Genomic DNA, 13,017 nt, shown 5'->3' on the forward strand with positions numbered 1-13,017 from the left:
ATTGAAACCTCCCTAGGAAAAACATTACTTACCCGGTAAGCAATGTGGAAGTGGATTATTTTAGTTCGACGAGATTGAAAAATAACAAATTACAAATGTGCTTACCCGACTTTCCCGGACGTAAATTTGCTCTACAGATAATTGGCTACAAATTAAATTATGTTATTGATAAGGACCACTCATTACCAGGTAATTTAATAAATAACTACATTACCAAAATTTTAAGATTTTTTTGCTCGGTCACTTGGTTACAAAGGAACTGTTAGTTTAGGAGTACTGTAAAAGAAAATTTTGTTCAAAATCCCCGTTCTATAAAAGTTTGAAATTATTTTTAGTGGGCGTGTCAGTGGGCTAAACTAAGTCTGTCAATTATCTTTATTACTTTCTGAGTTATAAGCTCTAAATGGAATAACTATTCTTCTATTGCTGGAAGAAAATTAAAAAAATGAAAGTTTTAATATCATTCAAATTCCGAATAAAAAATCGCCATATATCGCATATTTATAAAGAAATTTCAACAAAACTTAGAAAAGGTTAAAGTGCACAATCTGGTAGAACATATTTCTTTGACTCTTATCGTTTCGGTATTGGGAACCTTTTTAATAAATAACTCATCATCAGAAATAGTTACTGAGGCATGAATTGGAAAGTCAATCAATATTCTCTACCAGTTTGGAAAAAAATTAAGTTAAAGGAACTCAGCAAAAAGTTTCCTTACTCTATTTGCCTACTTACGTAAGTAAAATTTTAGCAAATTGTAATTACTTACTTTTTGGGTGAAAAACTACTTATTTTTTAACGAAGATGACCAAAAAATAACTGGCTACAAATGTGCTTACCTAACTCTTCTGGATTTAAAACCGTCTTTAAGGTAATTTTCTATGTTTCTGGAGTGGTTTTTATACAAATGTAAAAATCAAAATTTCTTAAAAAAACTTCTAATATTGACCAGTACTAGAACCACTAACTAATTCCATATTAAAAGTACGCTATAGACAATTGGCTACAAATCCTATTCAAAAAAAAACATTAATGTTATTGATAACGACCACTCATTACCAAGTAATGTATAAATTAGCTACATTTTACTGGGAAGTTCGTTTAAAAACTCATTTAGAAGTAACAATACTCGTTCAGTTCTTTTGAAAATGCATCATAAGCTCTCAATGCTTCAGCTTTGTAAGCGTTGTAAACTTAATTCTTGATATTTATAAAATATCGATTTTTTTAATAAAAAAAGTTATTTTATAAGAAGTGCAGCCTTTTTATCAGGTTCATCTTATTTCTCTTTGTTAATAAGTAGCATAGGCTTTAAAATATTGATTTAATATCGTTGTATAAAGTATTATTTACTTGACTTACTTTTCACGACATTATCGCATAATCTTATCTCTGAACAAAGGAGTTCAAAGTAAATACGATTCATTAAATGTTTGAAGATATAAAACAAACTCCAATTTTAACAAGCTAACGAGGTCATTTGGAAATTTATTTAAACTTATATTGAAAAATTTAGTACTGATTATAGTAGTGCAATTTAAGTCGACAATTTATTACAACAGTGTTGTTAACATTGACAAAAGCAAACAAAATTGGCCCATTTTCAAATGTACAGCGTGTTTAATCTAAAATAATAAAATTTACATAAAATTATTAATTTAAACAGTTAAATGTAAAATCTTAAACAAATTTCTTTAATATAAATAACAATAACAAATCAATAATTATCAAAAAAAAAAAAATCATTTCTAGCACGCTGTCTGTAACATTTTCATGGCATTTTATTATTCTCACATAAATTTCAAAACGCGTGTAAAAATATTCTATAAATTCATAATAATATCAGTAACATCATTACGAGAATTATTTATAAAAAAATTCATGTATGTATTAATTGTTGCTGCTGAACAATTGTTATCGTTGTTAGGCTGCTTAAACTGTTTATGCTGTTTCTGCAATTTTCTATAGTTTGTTTGCTGTTATTGTCGTCGTAGTTGTTGTTGACATTAAAAAAGCAGCATTCAATGGCAACTTATATAGGACCTTTCTAAATTCACAACTACAAGGATATTTAATGTCACATTAGAAAACAAGTCTTCAAAAAACACTCGAAAACACAAAAGAGTTTAAAAAACGATGAAACTAAGCGAGAGAAAAGCAACAAGTACATAGTAGTGTCTTTCTTGAGCAGACAAGATGGTTTCCCAAAATAGTCTATGATGATGTCGCCAAGTAGTGCAATGTTTTCATTATATTGCAATAATAATAATTGTACATGATTGTTGACATTTATTATTTATTGTTGTCCTATAAGCGAAGTTGCAGTGATATTGAAATTAAAAAAAGGGAAAGTCATTATTTAATTAGAGCTGTCTAACTATCTATCTATCTATCTATCTATCTATCTATCTATCTATCTATCTATCTATCTATCTATCTATCTATCTATCTATCTATCTATCTATCTATCTATCTATCTATCTATCTATCTATCTATCTATCTATCTATCTATCTATCTATCTATCTATCTATCTATCTATCTATCTATCTATCTATCGATCTAAATAATAAGGATGTGTATGTTTTTATGTGTAAATTTCATATGTTCATCAAGGCCCTGCAACGCGGTCCGGGCACCACTAGTTTCTGATAAAATTTATTAAAATTTTACATATATTTGGATTTTTTCTGGACATTTCTTCGTATATATTTAATGATTTTTTTACTTCTAAATTTACACCACCGTATCCCTCATTAGCCGCTAAAAATGATTTTTTAGAAATAATCAATGTCATGGGAAATATTTGCTTATATAGAAGCACTAATTATTTGTTATGTAAAAAATATATATCGGAGAAAATATAATTATTTAGGCAATTAAATCGAAAAGAAGGTTCTTCCTACTATAACAGCAACATGGTATTATATCGTTTACTATGAATATTTATTAAATTGTGTACTTTCAAGGTTAAAGGATTTAAATGGGTTTACAAATTTTCTTATATTTAGACTATAAAATCAATATTCAATAATATTAAGTTCCAATCATACATGTTTTAAGTTTGATTGATGATTGTAAATCGTTAGGAAATGAAATAAGCAAAAAATTTTATTTAATAAATAATAAAAAAAAAGTTGAATAAACTTGATAAGACGACCATTTATTGACTCATAGATACATTCAAAACTAAAACGATTTTAAATAAATTCAAATCAATTAACTAAAATCGTCAACAGTTTTAAAGATTTTCCAAATAATATTCCTCAAACCAATAACAAAATCACGTAAGATAAGTAATATGCCTGCATAAATCTCGAAATCGTGTTTTATGATCATTCTCCTCACTATCACTCTCTTCATAATCGGTTATGTCATCGAAGTCATCACATTCTTTTAACAATATGGATAGATTCTCTTCGGCCTCACTATCGATGTGTTCGTCTTCGTCCTCATTATCATCATAATCATCTGATTGAAATATTTGAAAAACTTTATTGGGAACTTTATTCGGCTTTAAAGGTTTCTCTTCTATTTTATGCCAATAAAGACTTAAAGGAGGTTTAGTTTTGGATTTAGATTTAATGGGATATATTTCGGATAAAATGGGTTCGGTATAAGAATCTAAAATTAAAATAATAATAGAAATATTTTGCAATTGTTTTATTTAGATTTTACCTTTTCTTTGTGGATTTTGAATATATTTTACGTAACGACTGTCAGTTGCCTTCATATCGATGGCTTGAATTTTGGAATTACCTAAAATATATAACAAAATTTGAATAAATTTTTCGATTAGTGTGATTAGAGACATTTTCAAGTTTTTCGATTTAGGGGTCATTCCCTGAGTGCTGGTCCAAGAAAAAAAATATTTTTTTTATAAAAGATGAGCACCTCTATCGCCCATTGAAGTAAAAATTTTGTTACCTTGAAGGAAGGGAAACTTTCTATCGTGAATTTGTTGTGAACAATTCATTCACAATAATTGATTTTGTATAGAACAGGTGTTTTACTAAATTTTATCAACAATTTTCACAACAGGGTAATTTTTTCACAACAAAAAAGTTAGTGAACGTAAAAAGTGAAAATATTTAACGAGAAATGATGATTGACGATAGGGGTATAGGATCTTGAACCCTGTCTTTCTGGCCAAAAGAAGCAAATTGGATGAAATTTTAAAATTTTCGATAAGAATTGAATTCTCTATTAAAATATGTTATTAAATCCTATTTTAAGTAAAAGAATTGTCACTACCTTGCGATGATTTACATAGGAGGCATAGAATTGGAACTTAATTAAGAGACTAAGGTTCGACTTTAACCAAATATTATAGTATGATTTTGTAACACACTATCTGACAAGATTTTAACAAAGAAAAGTTAAATTTCGGATCTCACAATTAATCGGTTTATTAACTTTATCCTATTTTGAAAGAAGTCCGTGGTTATATTGTGTTCCCCTAAAACTTTAAGCACAATATAACCATGGACTTCTTTTAAAATGGGATAAAGTTGAAACGGGGGCCACACAAATTCAAAATACGGATAAATTGTGAGATCCGAGATATATCCTATGTTCCCGATATACATACGTAAAACGTTACCAACGTTCCATTTTTATTACTTACCCATATTCATATTTTCCTTTTCATTAATTTCCAAATTTTTATCACTCGGTTTCTGCTGTTCAACTTGTATTTTCTTAAAGCTGCCATTACTGGAGATCGAAATAGTTATAGTGGAATTTGAAAAAGATCCATTATTCGTGTGTTTAAGAGTATTTGGAACTACATGTGGTATTGTAATATTCGCATTATTGGTACTAAAAGTTTTCTTATTTGTTATAGTTTTTTTAATTATCATAACATCCCCCGATTTGTTATGTTGTTGTTGTAGTTGTTCTGGAGAATTTCCCTGACTTGTTTTATTAGACATCGAGGATACTATAGTATGCATTTCATTGGTTATTCTTGCTAAATCTTTGGAATTTGTTATATTCAATTTTAGGGCAGGAGAACTGGTTACCGCAGTAATGTCCCCATAATCGTTGAGATTTAATTTCAGGGAGGAATTGTTTTCCGATTTCTGCGCGATGTGTGTTGGGTGTGTACTGGGTGTGTTATTTATACTGTTTTTGTTGGGTTCGATCTTAGAATTTTGTGTTTTTAAAATGGTTTCTGTTTGTTTGTTGTTGGCATTATTTAAATTAATTGGTTTATTTAGTTGCACATTTGTCGCCTCATTAAGAGTTTTAATGTTATTTTGATTCTCTATTTTACTTAAAACTTTTGGAAGTTTTGTAACAATATCAGGTTCCTTTTCAGTTGATGTTTGAGTCGATTCCAGTATTTTCATTGTTGTGCTTAAAATATCAGGATCTTTAGTTGTCAAAAGAGAAGGCTGTTGAACTGTTGTTGACAGTAATTCTGGTTTTATGTTTGTACCTACAGGCGAGTCTTGAACTTTAATTGTTGTTGCAATAAGTTGAGGCTCTTTAGCTCCCACTAATGGCGATTCGCTCTCTTTAGTTGTAGCCGATTTTAAAGTTGTAGAACTGATGGCAGTTATGGGCGCCATGGTGCTGGAGGTCCAAGTTTTAGTTAATTCCGTTTTGTCATCAGTAGTTTCTTTTATATTTAAGGCTGATTTCAAAGCATTTAATTTTTGTAAAATCTGCTTTAAATCCTCTTTACTCTCATTATGAGCCATAATATCTAATTGTAAAAACAATAAATTTAAATTTTGATTTGAATAAGGATCTTTTGTTCCTATATGGGCGAGATTATCTGTGGAAATTTTAGTGCTAAAAAAGTTTTTAATCTGCTTCGAAGAACTTGTTTTATCATTTGATTTTCCCAAGAGAGTATCTGGTTCTGTTGATGTTAGAGTTAAAATCGGTTGGATCTGTGGTGTTGGTGTAGTCTTTTTTGAACAACCACAACTTTTAGGTTTTATAGTTTGTGTGGAGTGGTCTAGTATACTGTCTAAAATAGGTCCCACTTCTGTTGTTGTTGTGGTAGATGATTTTTCAGTTTCCTGTTTATTTTCACTATTTATTGAAATGTCGATAGTTGTTGGTGGTTTTTCTGTGGTACTTTTAGTACAACTACAGCTTTTATTTTCTGCTGTAGGTTTTATGTTTATCGCTTCAACTTTAGAGTTCTGTGTAGGAGTTATAACAATACCTTTTCTATTGGCAAGTGAAGGTCCATTGAATAATTGGTTAAAAAGAGTACGATTAAATGGAAAGTAAGTAAAATTCCTATTAACGGGAGCATTTCCATAACGAGGGCTATATGCAGATGGCATATTTCTTGAGCGGTTACTACCATATGAAGGTAATCTAACATTTGTATTATAAGGAAAATATCGACGATTTGCTTGAGTAACCGTCGATTTAGAGTCCTGAGATCTGCCCAACAATATGGGATTTCTGGAATTATACTTGGCTTTGGTCAGTACTTGTGGCTGTTCTATAGAACACAAGTTAACTTTGGTACACTTCACCTTAGGTTTGTTACGATTATTTGTAGCCCCCACTATGGGCTGTGATGATTGGCTATAACCATCTGGGTATACAAAAGTCTCATATTGCTTGTAATTAGCTAAAGCCCTTAAGGGAGCCAAATGTTCATTGGCGCAATTGGCATATTTTTCAATGACTTGATGTAAAAGTTCAAAGAATTGGGCTTGACGTTTAGCTCTAGTCTCGTCATCTAGTAAAGAATCATCAAATTCTCCACTGTAAATGTTAATTAATTAATTGAGAATAATATATAAAATTTCTGAGAAATTTAATTATCAAATTACCTTTCCACCTGTGCGGGCTTTAACCAAACTCTTGGTATACTTAACAAAGTTAAGATGAAAACAATGATAAACATTTTTTGTATTTAAAATCTAATTGTCACAACTTCACTTTCACTTCTTCAATTACCAGTTAAAATTACTATATTAATTAATTTATATTAAAGGTTTCTGTTTAAATACTTGTGACACTAAACCATTTCTAAGACATTCTACTCGTTCTGTTCCAATTCAAGTTTTAAATTTTGTTTAAAATGTCTTGTCTATGTCTCCGATGTCAATTTCTTATATTTTTATAACAAAATTACAAAAACAACAATCATCTAATTACAAAAGTGTTTATTTTCATTAGTTTTTGGTATTTTTCTTTAATTTTAAATTTCATTTCATTAGTTTTATTTGCTTTAATACAGTTTACTTTGTATTTTAGTGTAATTTTTCTCAATGGGTTCATGTTTATGTTTTGAAAACGTGATTTATTTTTTTGAAATTAATCATGTTCATTTATTAAGTAAAAAATATAGGTTTTCTTTTTGTTTTGTTTGTTATTGAATTGTTGTTGGTTCTTGATTATACAATTTTGACTTGTTTTCATAACAAATTTCAATATAATGTGAAAAATATGGGAAAATAATTGTCATCTTCTAAAACAGAACTGACAAAACTCTGTCAAAAGTAACCCAACAAAAACATTGAAATTACTAGCCAACACTACTTCGCTGGAGTCTAGTATTGTGTTGATAGATAGATAGATAGATAGATAGATAGATAGATAGATAGATAGATAGATAGATAGATAGATAGATAGATAGATAGATAGATAGATAGATAGATAGATAGATAGATAGATAGATAGATAGATAGATAGATAGATAGATAGATAGATAGATAGATGGATAGATAGATAGATAGATAGATAGATAGATAGATAGATAGATAGATAGATAGATAGATAGATAGATAGATAGATAGATTTTGGATTCAGTTTCAATTGTAGACCAGGATAGAGCACATTTAAATATATTTTAAAATTTTATTATATTCAAAAGTTCTGATCCACTCTTTACGAAAATAGAGAGTTGAGAACAATAATTTCTAAAATGAGAAAATTAGATTATAGTTAGGTCTACACTATAGGTATACAGATAGACTACACGGAGGGAAAAAGAAATATACACGCCTGGTATCACATTGACAACAAAGTGCTTGGTCACAACTTTACACTACCGACTACAAACTTTTTCCATACACTTTTGAATGCAAACCTTTGCTATACGTTTTTTAACTGTCTTTGTATTGTCGAATACAAAATTTTACATTATCCCGCTGAATACAAACCTTTACTAAAAGATTCTCTAAATATTGACCACATAGTCGTCCATAGACAAGTTAATTGCCTCGTCACTACTTTACACAGTCAAATACAAACTTTTACCACAACTTTTTCTTAATAATAACCACCTTTTAATAAACTCTTTAATACGGAAATTTTTCTTTTTAAATCATTAAGGTCAAATAAATAATTTTATTGATAGGAGGGTGAGTGACATTTATCGTAATTTATACACATATGAGTAAATGGAAAACTTAGCTTATTCATTTTCAACTCATTACTATAAAACACAAATTACATATCCCAATTACTTACTCGTATTTCATTTACAGTTTTTTTTTCAGTTTACCTAGAAATCTATTTAGTTGCTAAGCCTACTTACTAAAAGGTAAAACAAAAAAATCGTTACGGTCTTCTTTTACAATTATATTTTTTATCGTAAAATAATTCTATTTTATATGAACATAATAATTGATATTGGCGTAATTCAATTATAATTAGTTACTGAAATAACAAAAAAATGCTAAAAGTAAAATACTTCAATGATAAACATTAGACATTTATCAGTCAATTTGTAGAAGACTGGACGGGACAATAGCAACAATAATTGTCAAGTGTAAGTAGTAGACCAAATAACAATAACAAAACTCCAAAGGCAAAAAAGAATATAGACAATAAAGAGGCACGCGTTCCAATTATGATTCTATAATGATACATACCTACTTAGTATTTAAAAAAAAGACAAATGTGCAAAAGAATTTATAAAAATTAAAGAGCTAAAGTAAAATGATATAAAAACATATAACTCTTTAAAAATGAATTAAAAGAAAATATTGTTATTATTAGCAGAAGTGGAAAAGAATGTTTTTATAGTCTAGTCTATAGCCTAGTTTATAGTCTAGTCTATAGTCTAGTCTATAGTCTAGTCTATAGTCTAGTCTATAGTCTAGTCTATAGTCTAGTCTATAGTCTAGTCTATAGTCTAGTCTATAGTCTAGTCTATAGTCTAGTCTATAGTCTAGTCTATAGTCTAGTCTATAGTCTAGTCTATAGTCTAGTCTATAGTCTAGTCTATAGTCTAGTCTATAGTCTAGTCTATAGTCTAGTCTATAGTCTAGTCTATAGTCTAGTCTATAGTCTAGTCTATAGTCTAGTCTATAGCCTAGTCTATAATCTAGTCTATAGTCTAGTCTTGTCTATAGTCTAGTCTATAGCCTAGTCTATAGCCTAGTCTATAGTCTAGTCTATATTCTAGTCTATATTCTAGTCTATATTCTAGTCTATAGTCCAGTCTATAGTCTAGTCTATATTCTAGTCTAAAGTCCAGTCTATAGTCCAGTCTATACTCTAGTCTGGTCTATATTCTGGTCTTTAGTTAAGTCTATAGAGTAGGCTCTACAAACTTCAACACAATCGTTACAAACTTCAACACAATCGAATAATTATGCAGCATAATTTTGATCAATAAGATTAAATGTTTTAAACTAATATGTATGAAAATCTTTTTTACGAAAATGATGTTAATTCTTTCACCTTCAAAAGACAAAAGGAACAAGTTTTAAACAGATTCAGGTAATATTCCGATTTTAATTTGATATCTAAGATAAAGCAACAGGAAATAATCAGATGGCGAAATATTTCTTGTGCCGATTTCATTCACGATTCATTAATTGCAGAAGAATTTCAAGACCCCAAATAACTTAACAAAGAATTCATTCTTTTATAAAAGATATATATTATTTTTTGGCAGATACGTACATTATTTTCTGTAACAAATTCCAACTAAGAGTTAAATGACTCTCATTTTTAGTTTTTTAAGGTGTCAGGATTTGTTTTTTTTGTCGATTTGTTTGTTATATAGTATTTAAGACAAATTTTTTTGGTTTGGTTTTTTGTTATTAAATGGCAGTGGTTTGAAATTTAACCTGTTTTTGTCCTTTACAAGAGGATTTGAAGAAAGGGAAAAACACAACAACAACAAAAAATAAAAGAAAAAACGTCGATTTGTTGATAGTGGGTTTAATATTTTCCTGGTTTATTCATTTCCATCGTTTCCTTGGGGGCTTTTCGGCTTTCGTTAGTTTGTTTTTTTCTGCTTCTTCTAGATTTTTTTTGCTTTAATTATAGATGAATTGATTTATTTGATATAATACGGTGTTTGTTGTTATTTGTATATATTTTATTTTTAAATTTATCGATTAATACTTTGCCGAGGTTCTTGGCAATTTTGTTTCACATTTGGTTTTGGTTCTCTTTGGTAGTGGTTGCGGTAGTGTTGTAATTGTTATTGAATGATTTACTTTTTTGTGGGACATGTCACCTTCTCCAATATATACTTATACTGGATCCGTATAAAAATACCACTTACATTAATTTTTTTCCACTAAAGGTACCACAATTTAGGTTAATTTCTCGTTACAGAATAGTTATACTTTGATGGTTTTAATAAAACACTTTAAAATAAATGCTTTTATATTTTCATTTTTATTTTTAAAACTTTTTAAATTATGTTTTAAATTTAATTTAACAAGAGATTAACAAAATTTTAATTTAACTTTATGTTTTTTTATTATTAATAATGTTGAACTATAAATTTGACTAAAACATTTAACACTTTTTAGGTTTCAATAACAAATACACAATAATTGGTTTAATTTTCGTTTAATATAATTTTTATTTAAATTCTGCTAATTTATAAGATTTTTATTTTTATAATTTACTAGATTTATGTAAGAAATTTCATTTTTTTCTATATATATTTTTATAATTTTTTTTTTAACATGCGGCTTTTGCAAAACACGTCCGATTATTCGTATATACCAGCAGCGCCTAAACACTGCCTGATATCTGAAATACAGAATTTTTCTTTTCTTCCCTATAATATAATGTCAGTTAAAAGTCAGAGCTAGTAGAAGAAAACTTGTGATTTATATGTTAGCAGTGTAAAAATGTACCCCTTATACTGTAAAGCTATCTCACAATCACTCCCTGTATTTCGCTCTTAGTTCCTTTAGAAAAATTTTACATAACGCGCAGGTTTTCTTTCTCTCTAGCTGTTGCTCTCTGTTATGATATATAATGTTATAAAAGTCTAACGGTTTTCTTTTTCGCAACTGTCAGTCGGTCATATCATTCTGTGTGTCTTGTCAAATTGTTGTTTTCATTATTTACAAAATATGAAATTATATTTTGGTTTGCTATGTTTTTTTTTATATTTCATTCTTAAATATTTTAACGAAGAGTAAAGGAATGTATTCTTCTGAGATTATATGATATAGAGTAGACTATAGACTAGAGTATAGACTAGACTATAGACTAGACTATAGAATAGACTATAGACTAGACTATAGACTATAGACTAGACTATAGACTAGACTATAGATTAGACTATAGACTAGACTATAGGCTAGACTATAGACTAGACTATAGACTAGACTATAGACTAGACTATAGGCTTTTATTTTTTGTTGTTGTTGTGTTTTTCCCTTTCTTCAAATCCTCTTGTAAAGGACAAAAAACAGGTTAAATTTCAAACCACTGCCATTTAATAACAAAAAACCAAACCAAAAAAATTTGTCTTAAATACTATATAACAAACAAATCGACAAAAAAACAAATCCTGACACCTTAAAAAACTAAAAATGAGAGTCATTTAACTCTTAGTTGGAATTTGTTACAGAAAATAATGTACGTATCTGCCAAAAAATAATATATATCTTTTATAAAAGAATGAATTCTTTGTTAAGTTATTTGGGGTCTTGAAATTCTTCTGCAATTAATGAATCGTCTGAATGAAATCGGCACAAGAAATATTTCGCCATCTGATTATTTCCTGTTGCTTTATCTTAGATATCAAATTAAAATCGGAATATTACCTGAATCTGTTTAAACTTGTTCCTTTTGTCTTTTGAAGGTGAAAGAATTAACATCATTTTCGTAAAAAGATTTTCATACATATTAGTTTAAAACATTTAATCTTATTGATCAAAATTATGCTGCATAATTATTCGATTGTGTTGAAGTTTGTAACGATTGTGTTGAAGTTTGTAGAGCCTACTCTATAGACTTAACTAAAGACCAGAATATAGACCAGACTAGAGTATAGACTGGACTATAGACTGGACTTTAGACTAGAATATAGACTAGACTATAGACTGGACTATAGACTAGAATATAGACTAGAATATAGACTAGAATATAGACTAGACTATAGACTAGGCTATAGACTAGGCTATAGACTAGACTATAGACAAGACTAGACTATAGACTAGATTATAGACTAGGCTATAGACTAGACTATAGACTAGACTATAGACTAGACTATAGACCACACTATAGACTAGACTATAGACTAGACTATAGACTAGACTATAGACTAGACTATAGACTAGATTATAGACTAGACTATAGACTAGACTATAGACTAGACTATAGACTAGATTATAGACTAGAATATAGACCACACTATAGACTAGACTATAGACTAGACTATAGACTAGACTATAGACTAGACTATAGACTAGATTATAGACTAGACTATAGACTAGACTATAGACTAGAATATAGACTAGACTATAGACTAGGCTATAGACTAGGCTATAGACTAGACTATAGACAAGACTAGACTATAGACTAGATTATAGACTAGGCTATAGACTAGACTATAGACTAGGTTGTAGACTAGACTATAGACTAGGTTGTAGACTAGAATATAAACCACAATATAGACTAGACTATAGACTAGACTATAGACTAGACTATAGACTAGATTATAGACTAGACTATAGACTAGACTATAGACTAGAATATAGACTAGACTATAGACTAGGCTATAGACTAGGCTATAGACTAGACTATAGACAAGACTAGACTGTAGACT

The 13,017-nt window shown here is 28.9% G+C and overlaps 1 protein-coding gene across 1 annotated transcript in view; it reads left to right on the forward strand.

The window, feature by feature from the left end:
• Positions 1-11,681: 11,681 nt before the first annotated feature.
• LOC111690741 (sodium bicarbonate cotransporter 3) overlaps positions 11,682-13,017 on the forward strand; it is a 62,461-nt gene continuing 61,125 nt past the window's right edge. Inside the window, exon 1 of the mRNA XM_046945204.1 lies at positions 11,682-11,825. The gene's annotated coding sequence lies outside the window, so the exon portion shown is untranslated. The remainder of the gene's footprint in view (positions 11,826-13,017) is intronic.

The sequence above is a fragment of the Lucilia cuprina genome, chromosome 2, assembly GCF_022045245.1.
Source record: "Lucilia cuprina isolate Lc7/37 chromosome 2, ASM2204524v1, whole genome shotgun sequence".
Lineage (NCBI taxonomy): Eukaryota > Metazoa > Arthropoda > Insecta > Diptera > Calliphoridae > Lucilia > Lucilia cuprina.